Here is a 13,987-nt window from a genome sequence, read left to right as displayed (position 1 = left end):
ACTTGAGGCAAAACATCAAAATCAAAATTAATAAAAGATAACATTAGCTATTCTATTTGATTCCTATTTAAGGATTCTTGTAAAAATAGACAAATTGCTCCCAAGATACAGCCTATTAAATGATATGCATTACATGTTATGACATTGATATTTGGTATACTCAGAATTAACGTGTGAGCTTGACATTTTATAAAAACCAGCAAAGTGGAATGAAATAAAATAACAGAAATTATATTTGGCGATTCGATTCAAATCTTTTCCTATTATGTAACTGCAGTGGAAATTAGTGAGGGAAATGTAAACAGATCAAAACTCCCTGCAACACACACAAAATGCTGGTGGAACACAGCAGGCCAGGCAGCATCTGTAAGGAGAAGCACTGTCGATGTTTCGGGCTGAGACCATTCATCAGGAAGTGCTTCTCCTTATAGATGCTGCCTGGCCTGCTGTGTTCCACCAGCATTTTGTGTGTGTTGTTTGAATTTCCAGCATCTGCAAATTTCCTCGTGTTTGCTCAAAACTCCCTGTCTGTGTTCATGGTTTAGTTCCCTGTCTAGCCCAAAACCAGAACTTAGCAGTTATTCTGGCCCTTTGACAAGGGTCTACTAACTTTATGGTGCTGAAGAACTTATTAGAACCTTTATTATTGCAGGAAATAGGTTAATGAAATGGGAGGATGCTCTGGTGATTTCTTCATCATTCCACAGGAAGGATTTAACATTCATCCAAGGTAGTCTCAGGAATATTTTATTTTTGCCTTTCTTTCTGCTGATAATTAAAGGGTGAACCTTTATGTTATGTACTATTTTGATTATAATAGTTGAAACAGATTAATGAGAACAATATATTTTCAGGAAACTGATGGCCAAGTATCCCTACTTCATCAGAAGGCCAAGGACATTTAACTTGACCCTTATTTTTTAATAAATAGATATATGATAGAGATCATCCTAATGCATCACTGCTTGATATGGCAATTGCTCTGACCAAGAAATTGCAGAGATTTGTGAACATAGCCCAGTCTACAATGAAAAACAAGCCCTACTCGGTATACTTCTTTTATACTTACCAATACGGGCAGCATAATCAAAAACTCCTTCCATCCTGGCCATTCTCTCTTCTCCCTGTCCCATCAAGAAAGAGATGCTGTACAAAAGCTTACTATAGATATGTGAGCCACCTGCCTCAAGGACAGTTTCTATTCCACTGTTCCAAGATTTTTGAACTGACTTCGAGGAAGAAGATGAAATCATGATCTATCAGGGGTTCTCATCATAGCCCTTGCACCTTACTTGTCTACCTGAACTGAACTTTCTCTGTACCTGTAATGCTATATTCTGGATTATGCTATTACTTTTCTCTTTGTGCTACCTCAATGTATGTATGTATAGAATGGTTGGCATGCAAAACAAAGTTTGTCATGAAGGATATGTTTCCAAGAACCATTTACCAATCAAACAGACATCGAATTTCAAATTAAGTGTGCAACCTACATTGAAACTATATTTATAACATGCAGATCTATGAAAGTTGCTTTCATTTGATGTACTGAAACACAGAACAAGCACTACTGTACATTCATGGTTTAGTGTTAGTAACCATGTGCTGCTTTGTGTACAAAGCTTTTCTTTTAAATTGCGCACTCATTAACTAGAGAACAATAATAACAATGAGGTTTTAATACCAGGTTTCAATGTGTGTTCTGAAGTCTCCCCTTCCTCTTACATCTCTTCTTATTTTGGGAGACGGGAATAAAAATTATATCTAATTAAAATAGTTAAAAAGTACAGTAAAAAAATAATATAGAGGTAATATTTCCCTATCTGGAATTTCAATTTACCTCTTGTTTTTGTCACTCATTGTGAAAATGCTGCTCATATTGGGCTGTATTTCCTTCATTGATGGATTTGATAAAAGGTAAGGAAATGCTTTGTTCTGGGGAATAATCATCCATTTCAGAATGGTGATCACAAGCTCATGTCATGATATTCCTCTGACTTTACCTACTTGGAAAATGCAATATCTAAGCTCGTGCTTTTGCAACTTGAAAGCTAGAAAGCTAGTCTAACAGAATTGCCCGTTTGGTATTTGACTCATAGTTGCATAAAGTTATGCAACTCTGAGACAGTAAAATGAGCAACTTGGGACATAATTTCACCTCCTTTCATCTTTTTTCTTTGTTTTGTAATTTATTTTTTATTGAATTTCATCATCAAACAAACACTACCGTAAGATGTATTTCAGATATTGTGCATATATATCATATAGTCATAAATGCCACGAATCTACATAATATTTATCTGATGTATACTCTTATAGAAAAGAGAGGAAAGAAAGAACAAGCGAAAGGAGAAAACTATGTACAAGTTGGGAATGATCTTTTTTTTTACAACATATTCATTTGTTTGATGATAAAATCAGGCCTATGAGGTGTAATGTAGTTAAACCATTTTTCCCAGTATGAATCAAATTGTTTCAACTTATGATTGACAGATGCTGTTATCTTCTCCATTATGTAAATGTCCATTGTAATTTCCATCCATGCATGTAAGATTGGGCTCTCCTGTGATAACCACTTCCTAGTAAGAGACTTCTTACCAGCAACCAGCAGTATATTCATTAAATGTTTATCTCTTTTCAACCTTTCTTGAGGTATATATCCAAAATATATGGTCTTACTTTCTAAGGGTACTTTACATTTAAAATTGTCTTTTAGGGCATTGTGTATCCCACTCCAATAGTCTTTGAAAATGGGGCATTCCCAAAAAATATGATAATGGTTTGCATTTTGATTTCTACAATTTCTCCAGCAAACCGGGAGGTTACTATCATAATGGGATTTCTGAGAGGGTGTAATAAAATACCTTATCAGATTTTTCCATTCGAACTCCCTCCATTTCTGTGAACTTGTACACTTCCATTGATACCTCCATATTATTGTTCATTTTTCCTCAGATATAATTATCCCTCCTTCCATCTCCCATTTTGTTTTAATATATGAAGTCAAATGTGTTTTTAAGATTTGACAAACCTTTATACAGGCTTGAAATGATTCTACTATTGTTATCTAAATTATATGCTTTTCTAAATAGCTCTATCAAACATGTTCTTGCATTGGTTACATTTTTAACTGTCCTATTAATATATTGTCGCATCTGTAATATAAGTCTTGTTTTTCTAATAAGTGTTTCTCTTTAAGCATTTCAAAACTGAACAATGTTCCTTCTTTCATTATATTGCAAAGAACTTTTATTCCTTTAGCTGTCCAGTCCTTAAATCTAACATCCAGTTTATTTGGAGTAAACTCTGAGTCATATGCACACCATTTAAGAATTGCAATATCTCCCTCTAGTTTATATTCTTTCATATTTACATAGTTTTACACATTTTCTAGTTTTACATATTTTAAGAATCCATTTCACCCATGGGTTATCAATAGTTTTTATGTACTTTTGTAGGTTGTTTATCAGCCAAAATTGCCTGTATGAGGATGGGAATTGTCCACTCCACAATGTTTTTCCATTGAGCGTCATACGATGGGTTGCACTAACATATCACAGCTCTCAACTGTGCTGCAAAATAATAATCTCTAAAAGAAGGTAGACCCCATCCCCCTTTTCCTTGGCTAATTACAAAGTTTTGAGATGAACTCTAGGCCTTTTACCTTGCCAAATATATCTTGATAACATTTTGTTCCATTCATTGAATTGATTTTGATTAATCTCTATTGGTAGGGTCTGAAAAAGATATAACAGTCTGGGCAGTATATTCATTTTAACAGACTCAATGCTTGAACTGAGACTAAAAAAATGAATTAGGTTCCATCTTGTTATACCTTCCTATTTGTTTATATATAGGCTGATAATTGCATTCTGATAATTTTGTGAAATCTTTTGGCATAATGATGCCCAAGTATTTGAAAGACTCTGTTTGCCATGCTCAGGGATATCTACTTTCAATTTCTTTTGGTGGGCTATAGTTATATGAAAGTAATTGGGTTTTATCTATGTTGATCTTGTATCCTGATAATTGACCATATTGTTTAAAGGATTGCATCAATTGAAGTAAAGAGTATGTTGATTGCCTAATATAGATCAAAATGTCATCCGTGTAACAAGCCATTTTATGTTCTGTCCCTTTAATATCTGTCTCTGGATATCTTCATTTTGTCTGATGTATTGAACTAATGGTTCCAGATAGAATGCGAAGAGTACTGCTTTTTTCATCCTAAGCTCTCTTTGCCAGACCATTGGCAGTTGGGTAATAGACCAACAACTTCAATCATTCTGCTGAATTTGACAGATTCAGTACTAAAGGAGGTGCTTGCTTTGTTGGTTACAATTAATTAAATATATTGTGGATGTTGAAGTCTGTATAGAAACCTAAAGCTATCCACTTAGAATGTGCATCTTTTACAATCATCTTCATCTTTTCCCCAATAAATGGACCTTTTATAGCTATAAGCAACTTCAACAAAGATTTGTTTAACCAGCTCCTTGGGAGAAGCAGTTGCTGGATTCATAAACGTTCTTGATGTTGCCTTAATGGCTTGTCTGTTCCAGACCAACAGATAAGTTTTTCATCTTGTTTTATGAGACCAGACTTTGTGTACTTCATTCAGAATAACAGCAGTTTCCCTTTTTTAAAGAAGTAACTGTAGATCCCCAAAGGCTACAAGGTTCTGGGTGTCACCTTTTTGTATTCTATTCTCCACCACAGTAAATGTCTTCATATTCCAGTGAGAGTGTGGGGATCTTGTATTGGTAGCAAGTTGTTGGATTGTTACTTAAATACAGCTCACGTATTGCAACAAAGCCAACATCAGTTATCACTTGTGTCTCTAATAATAAAATGTTCCTCTTGTATGTGCATTTCTCATGAGTGTGTGTCAACTGCTGGTTATCTCTGCACGACATATTCTGATTTAACAGTCTATTCTTGCAGTCTAGAGCATGATATCCTATTATCATTGTTAATACCCATTTTTGTACTCTGGCTGAAGCCATCTGAGTAGTTCCCTTAGATTCATGAAAGTACCCTACAAATATGTGGTCTATGATGCTCATAAAAACCCGTTCATGCAATGCTTGTATCATTTATGTCATCGCATAGATTGTGACTAAGCTTATATCGGTTACCTATAACATTTTCTGCTTTCTAGATGTTAGTACAAGCAGATTTGTTTATTTATATCCATACAGTGCGACAAATCTGCAACAAACTCTGGTGAAATCCCTGTGGCTGTTGAAAGCTTCGAAGGCATTGTTGCATCTTTCATGGCTTGTTTATAACAACTAACTGTCAAGGACACTTTGAGGAACATTGGCGGCCACCACTCTAATGTGGTTTTACATTGATAAGATCATTGGCTGAGGATAAGATGTCTAAACTCAATTTGCTGACCCACCATTCAATTGTAAATAAATGGAAAATAATATTTCAAAATATATATTCCTATTATTAAGACTTGTAAAAACAGATATGATGCATGGTGTGACAGTAGTAAGAGCTTCACTTGAAGTATTATGGGTTCAGCATCAATGGCTTTGATTCTCTGAATATGGCTATTTCTTTCTCTGTTAAATTCCACTTTGTCTGGTGATTCTGCAACTTAAGATGGGTTCTGTAATTTTGCTTAGGAAGGGCAAGACAGGCCCTAAATGGTTCTTCATTCCTGTCAGTGATGCACCATCAATAACTCACTCTGAGATGTAAAGGCAAGATATTGGCTTTTATTGACTGGAAGAAGGAACGAGTAGAGGTTGACCACCATACTACATCCTGGAGACTGAGAGGCCGGGCTCAGGACTCAATCGCCTTTATACAGGGGTCTGTGGGAGGAGCCACAGGAGCAGTCAGCAGGGGGCATGTCCAGACAGGTATATGTAGTTCACCACACACACACCAACGCACGCACGCACGCACGCACGCACACACACACACACACACACACACACACACACACACACACACACACACACACACACACACACACACACACACACACACACACACACACACACACACACACACACACACACACACACACACACACACACACACACACACACACACACACACACACACACACACACACACACCGAACCACACGTCCCACCCAGCACCATGCCAACAGCTGCGCTACCGACACCATTTGCAGCCTCTCCACCCTCAAGATCCCTCCCCCACTGCTGTTCGCCAACCTGACCCCCGACTGTAAACCTGTGGCAACTAAAAGCAGGAGGTACAGCGCGGGGGACAGGGCCTTCATTCAGTCAGAGGTGCAGCGGCTGCTCGGGGAGGGGATCATTGAGCCAAGCACAAGCCCTTGGAGGTCCCAGGTGGTTGTTGTTCGGACTGGGCAGAAAAATAGGATGGTTGTGGACTATAGTCAGCAGGGGGCGTGTCCAGACAGGTATATGTAGTTCACCACAGTCAGATTGATTGGACTACATGCACCCATTAGTACTTTACCTTGTCCACATTGTGGAATCAATGAATATTTATACTGTAACTACTATGGACACTTCTGAGGAAATTGGACACTAGTGGCTGCTGCAGGCATCGTCTGGGTAGGAATGGGACACTTCTATGTGTTCCTAACATGAGAAAATGTGCAGATGCTGGAAATTCAAAGCAACACAAAGAAAATGCTGTGGAACAGCGATCACATAGCTTTTCTCTCTCAGATGACGTCTTGCTCTCTGTTGGTTTTGTTGTCAGTTTATATTTTTTTCTAATATGTTCGCGCTTTCTCACAGTGTCTACATTGCAGCTCTCGATGAAAAGTTCTTTAGCCTGTGACGTCACAGTTTCTGAAGCTTTGCAGAGCATCAAAGCTTTTTCCAAGTCTAAGTCTTGTTCTCTTAACAGTCTTTCTCTCAGGCCATTATCTAGAATACCACAAACAATTCTGTCTTTAATGAGAGGGTCTGTCAGCTTTCCAAACTCTGGTGTCTCAACTTAGTAACATATTGATCAATAATTCCAGCAGCTCTCTGAGTACATGTAAATAATCTATGCCGCTCATACATCACATAACACTTCGGTATACAAAATGCTTCAAATTCATCCATTGTCGATTTTAACTTTAAATTATCTCAATTTTCAAAAACAAAATGATTATATACCTCAATTGCGTTGTCACCTATTACGTGGAGTAAAAGCGCAGCCTTTGTTTTTTCCTGTTTTTGATCCGCATTGATCACTGATAAATGCAATTAAAAATGTTGCTTAAATTTTCTCCAGTTCTCAGCTACATACCCAGACAAGTGAAGTGTCAATGGAGGCTGCAGACCTTCCATTTGTAAAACTGTTAGCAACACCAAAACAGTTCGAACTCTCTTTTCCGAAAATCATCTTCGATTCTCCTGTGTTAGGAAATGTATTATTCTTCCAGACCGACTTCTGACAACATGTTGTGTTCTTTATATTCATACGTACCATGGGTTACTGATAAAGAACCATATTCTGGAAGAAATAGAACTTTTATTTAACAATAGAACTTTAATTTAACAACAACCACAACGTTTTTTCAATACCATGTTCTCGATCTTTCTATCATTCCTGCGCGTGCTCAGAACTCTCTCCAATTGCGTTCTTAAATGTCATATCACCACAATCTCCATTGAGAGCGCACTCCACGTATTCCACAAAATATGTAATTCCACAGCATCTCCTGTAAGCTTGCACCACTGCTCTCAATGCTTAACAATGCATCTGAAATGAGCAACTAACACTGCAGCAGCTTAGTCTTGATACTGACACAAGTTGTTAAACTTGGACCATTGAACTATCAGGTCAAGGATGAGAACCTGGCTTATCCTGTTCAACAAGTTTAATTACCTCTTTGATTATCTTTATCGTAATTTTGGATAGAGCTGAAAGGTTTCAATTAAATTGCATATTTTTGTAGCCAGAAATACATAAAGTGAATGTTTTTCTTAATGTGCACTATCATTTCAGGCAAAGAAAACAGAACAATACAGCACAGGAACAGAACCTTAGGCCAACAATATTGTGGCCAACCATGATGTATAATTAAACAAATTTCATCTGCTTGTATGTGATCCATGTACCTCCATTTCCCACATATTCATGTGACTACCCAGATGTCTCTTAAACTCCGCTCTTGTGTATGCTTCCACCATCACCTCTGGCAGAGTCTTCCAGGCATCAACTGTACGCCATGTTTTAAAAAAAAACACACAACTTTCACCTCATATCTTCTTTTATCCTTCCCTCTGTGATGCACCATCAATAACTCTCTCTGAGACGTAAAGGCGAGATATCGGCTTTAATTGACTGGAAGAAGGAACAAGCAGTGGTTGACCACCATACTACATCCTGGAGACTGAGAGGCCGGGCTCAGGGCTCAATTGCCTTTATACAGGGGTCTGTGGGAGGAGCCACAGGAGCAGTCAGCGGGGGGGTGTCCAGACAGGCACACATAGTTCACCACACTCTGTCACCAAATAGAAACTATGGTGTCTGGTTTTTAGAACATAGAACGTAGACTAGTACAGCACAGAAATGGATCCTTTGGCCCACAATATTGTACCAAACTAATAAAACTAGTAATTAAATGACAAACTAATTTCTTCTGCTTATACAATGTCCATATTCCTCCATTCTCTGCATATTTAAGAATTCCAAGATGGCAGCATGACGCAGCTTGCAGTGGCCACTCCGGAACTGATTATCTGTTATTTGTGAAGCGGGGTGCCGTGCGTAATCATAATTGATTGAAAATGGCGTGGGAGCACAGAGGAACATCTGGAAATCTCCAGGAAGTCCTTCTTTGTTGCTGCTGCTGCTGTGAGGTCCAGGACTCTGCTGGGAAGAACAGGCCCCCAGTCCTCGGGGTCGCATTGCCGATGGCCATTGGCGGGGCCGTCTTAATGTGCTTGGCAGAGGATGGTGCTCGGAGAAGCTGTGCCCGAGGGGATAGTCGTCGGCTCGGAGGTTTGACGGACTCGGAGTCCGCTGTGGTCAGGTTGCTTTCAGTGTGTGCTGCGTCTGCGAGACTGGGTTCAAGGGAGCTTTCATTGTGTGCGGCGTCTGCGAGGCTGAGTCGGACGGAACTGTGGAAGTTCATAGTGGGCTATTCCCTTCTGCTGCCGGTGTGGGATGGCGAGTCTGTCGGGACCCTGTGGACTTGTGGAAACTGTGTGGTGATTTATTTTGAACTTACAGTCCTTTACAAGCTTTGGACTATTTTTACTGTGCCCATAGTCTGTTTTTTTTATCAATTATGCTATTGTTTGCACTGTTGTAACTATGTGGTTTTGTGCAGGTCTTGTAGCTTTAGTTTATTGTCTTATTTGTCTGGTGGATTTGGAGCTCCTTTCCGGGGAACGCGCTAAGACGGTAGTGCAACATTAATACACAGCAGCCTCTCTGGACTCAGGTTTGGGGATTGCCAAATGTTATGTGGATATTCTAGTGTAATCTGTTTTGTCGTGTGCTTTTGTGATATCAGTCTGGAGGAGCGTTGTCTCATTTTTTAACTGCATTGCATTTGTGGTTTCTAAATGACAATAAACTGAATCTGAACCTGAATTTTAGGTTGTATTAATTTGAATATTCAAAATAAAGTAAAAACAATACCAGCTCTTTAAATTTCTTTAAGTTTATTTTGGAAGCCATTTTTGTTTTATCCACTCATTCACTAGAAAGTATTAATGATAGAATTTCAACACAAGTTTCCATCTTGGATCCTAATTTCTGCCTGCCCTAATATAAAAGCAATGGACAAATTTCTATCCCTACAAATCTTTAATTGAGAGGCTTTAAAATATTAGTGACAGAATATGCAGTAGATAATAAATGAGTAATTTATCAAGGCAAATAATCAAATCGATCAAAGCAAATACTAAACTTGCCAACTTGAATGAAATGTGTAGGTTATTGTAAGAATTACCTCATTCAATTGGACTAAGAGTAAAATGTCAGAGGGAAAATCAACTGGATAATTGATGAAATATTGGAGTGTGTTTTAAATCTCACCAAGAGTCCAATACTAATGATGATACATCAGCTCTCCATTATAAACCTATTTAAATTCTATTGGTGTTAATAGAATGGGAAGCACATTGTATTTTGCTGAATCAAAATGTTAACTTTACAACCTGCTGGTAAGCTGAAATATATTCTGCTGTTGCAATATTATCTAAAACTTTTCAAAGGTAAATTGATAGCAAGTCATATATTTTTCTCGATTTATACAAAACTTAGAAATGAGTTTTTAGGGCTGACTTGTACAATGCTGCACCGCCAAGATATATTATATTTCCATGCAGCTTTGGAGAGAATTCTTTCTGTCTCAATATCAAATTGCATTCAGTCTGTTCAAAACAGTGTAATAGATCAATGCATTCTTCTGGTAAGATGGACAGTTTAATCCTTGAGCAGTCTTTTCACAGACTTAATAAAAACTGGTTAGGTGGCTGCATGTAGGTGTCAAGCTTGAGGATCAAGGCTGTCACACGCCATATGTCCAGTCATTCATTATACTTCTTTTTTGGTCTGTCTGCTGAACTGGCTGGCTTCTGCTTTTCACATCTTTCAGACAATGCATACTGATGGGATGATTTCTGGCACTTAGGGCACACAGGTGCTGTGGGCCATTCCCAATTACCATGCACATTCGTACTGGGGACCATTTTTAGTGATATGTCGGATTAATCTAAGGTCCACTTAGTGAATGAACACTAAATATAGTTACTTACAAATAATACATTGTATACCCAGGGCATGTTCAGAGACTTAAAGCTACATAAATAATGCATGTTTTTACAACAGTAACTATTCAGTTAAATGAATTTAATTGCCAATGAAGATTATGATATTCTGGCCCACATAATTTAAAACATAGTAGCATTAGCTTGATTTTAAGCAACTTAACACACACCATCTTAAAGCCTGTGCTGCTTCCTATCTACATCCCTTTCTCTGCAGGATTCTTGACTGCTTTGTTATTGTGTCACAAAAATCTGCATCAAACTTGTGCAAAAACAAATTCAAATCCAGGTGCATAACAGGCAGTAATGTATTGGCAATGTAATGTACAAAAGCGCTTTATTTTTTCTTTGCACTGTGGGAGTAGGAAGAAAAGGAACACAGTGGAAAATTTAAGATCCATCTTTAAAATTGAGTTCACTTTTTATGGAAATCAAGCTGTGTTGTAGGAGCATCATTGGCCTTTGCTGGGTCCAGTTGTAGGGTGTTGTGGTTTTGGACCAGTATGTTCTCTTTCATAAACTGCATCTAGCTTTGAGTAACCTAGTTGCTGAAGAAATTTGAATGTGCTATAGAAAATGTGCATTATTGAGTTGTAGAATACACCTTCTGGTTCTACTTGGACACGTCTTCAGTAATGAACCCGGGGTCATAGTATTGATGGTATTTTCAAGAAAAAATATTTTTAATGGTTAGGAGGTTTAGTTAGAGACACCATGAAAATTGGGAGGTGGTAGGGGAAAGGAATACAATTAACAGACTTGATTGGATGTTGATTTTCTGTTGCAGTGACTGCACGGTTCACAGATAGGTCACATACATCTTCCCTCACTTAACAGTGGGAGCATATGTTTTTAAATATAGTTTATCTTCTAAACCATGTTTAACCTACAGGGAGCTTTCCTGCTGGAGTTAGCCATTCTTTAAAAAATATATTGTGACCCTTTTCCTGTATCTACTTGCATTCTTCATATTTACAGTATACTTCGAACTAAATTTCTTTTCTGGTAAAGAGCCTCAGATAGTTAAGATTTATCTAGTAATTGTAATGTCAGTTCCACATTCTATTGGAGTCTTGTGTGTGTGTGTGAGTGTGTATGTATATATATTTTTTTTTAATAGGATGAACCTTACAACTCTGTCCAGAATTATAACTGTGCTATAATCAAGGTTTCAAACAAGTTTGATATAATTTCTGCCAAATCCTTATCATTTAAAACAGAAGCTGCAATTGGTGGTAAGTGGTTATAAAAGTGTTCTCAAAAATGATTTAGACTGAGTAATCAATTTGACAACATTGAAATTGCAAATGAGATGAAATTTTGTGTGGCGAGATTGGTAAAAGAGTGCTGTAAAACATATCAATATATTTTCATAATAAGTAAGTGTGTCATGCTTTTAATGTAGTCAAGTGCAACTTGTTAACACAGTGATCAGAGGAGCAAACAGCTATGTCCTGTAAGTGTACACCAGAAGGTGTACATCTGTTTGTTTTCCTACTTCAGTCATGAATCAACCTTGAAGGATCTCAATGAATGCCATTTTCATTCATTATTTGCCATGCTGTATGATAGTGGTCGCCAACCCGTCGATCGCAATCAACTAGTTGATCTTGGAGACTTTCCCAGTAGATCCTGAAAAAAAAATGAAAAATAAGTACACAAATACTGTTGAGAGATTGTTTCCAGGTTGCGGGGGTTTAGTTCCATTCTTTCTGCCCAGTGTGTATGCATGTAGCTCCCCCGGACTACCCAGTGTACTTCAGTGGTCCCCAACCACTGGGCCATGAGGAAACAATATGATTCAGCTTCACCTTTCCTCATTCCCTGCCATGCCCACTGTTGAACTTGAATACACATGAGATTATTACCCAAGTGCATCACGGATCACTGGTTGGCCTTGGGTAACTGGCCGGCAGGAAGCGCCGATGCTACCGGCCCAGAGCGCGGACAGACGGGCACCACCTCTAAACCTGTTCAGCACATTGGATGTTCATGGGAACCCAGTGCTAAAATATTCACAGACCTCATTCGGGCTCAGGGTTTCATAAGCAGCAGAGCAACTACCTGGTTGCAATCTACTGAAACAAACTTTTGTTGGCTGTCTTCCTGCCATCACAGACATTTATGCGCTGCATCCGCAAATGAAACAGCATTATGAAGGACCCCATGCACCCCTGATACAATCTCTTCTCCCTCCTGCCGTCTGGGAAAAGGCTCTGAAGCATTCAGGCTCTCACAACCAGACTATGTAACAGTTTCTTCCCCCAAGCTATCAGACTCCTCAATACCCAGAGCCTGGCTGACACCTTGCCCTATTGTCCTGTTTATTATTTATTGTAATGCCTGCACTGTTTTTGTGCAATTTACACAGTCCTGTGTAGGTCTGTAGTCTAGTGTATCTTCCTCTGTTTTTTTTTATGTAGTTCAGTGTAGTTTTTATATTGTTTCATGTAGCACCATGGTCCTGAAAAACGTTGTCTCATTTTTACTGTGTACTGTACCAGCAGTTATGGTCGAAATGACAATAAAAAGTGACTTGACTTGACTTGACAAGGGGGGTGGGCATGCGTCCTAACGCACTCCTCGCTTGGTCGGTCACTCTTTGGACTGCGACCGCCGCGGCCCCGGTACGGGAACAGCCATACCTGGCCAAGGCAGCAGGTGGGCTGGCGGGAGGCTGGAGCTCGGGCCGGGAGGCTGTCTAATGAGGCAATGAAGCCCTCAGAACTGCTTCAGTACCTTAAGTCCAAGCACCCTACACTGAAAGACAAACCCGTTTCAGTTGTTTTTCCAGCGGAAAATACGTGAACAAGTGGGACAGCAGCTGAGAGCCACGTCAACTAAATTGCGGAATAGACTGGACATGAGGAACCTGCTTCGAGTATCGCTGTATTCCTGTCGGCCAGTCCACAAGAATATTGTCAATATTAAACTGGTCCGTGATGCAAAAAAAAGGTGGTGACCCCTGGTGTTTATATATTATTTTTACTTCCGGGTTGTAGGGTTTTACCTCCAGTCTTTTCTGCCCTGGTGCACATGCGTGTAACTAATAGATTTGGAGTCGATCTTGCCTTTCACTAAGGCTGAGGTAGGGGATCTTGGGCTTAAAATGGTTGGTGACCACTACTGTATGACATAGATGATCATGGCCTTTCCATGAGCATGGTTGTTCTTGGCAGATTTTTCCACAGAAATGGTTTGCCATTGCCATTGGCAGGGTCCTTATAAGACAGGTGACCCTGGCC

This window comes from Hypanus sabinus, chromosome 7 (assembly GCF_030144855.1).
Source record: "Hypanus sabinus isolate sHypSab1 chromosome 7, sHypSab1.hap1, whole genome shotgun sequence".
In the NCBI taxonomy this organism is placed as follows: Eukaryota; Metazoa; Chordata; class Chondrichthyes; order Myliobatiformes; family Dasyatidae; genus Hypanus; species Hypanus sabinus.
The sequence above is the reverse complement of the archived record's forward strand: the minus strand, read 5'-3'. Positions refer to the sequence as shown.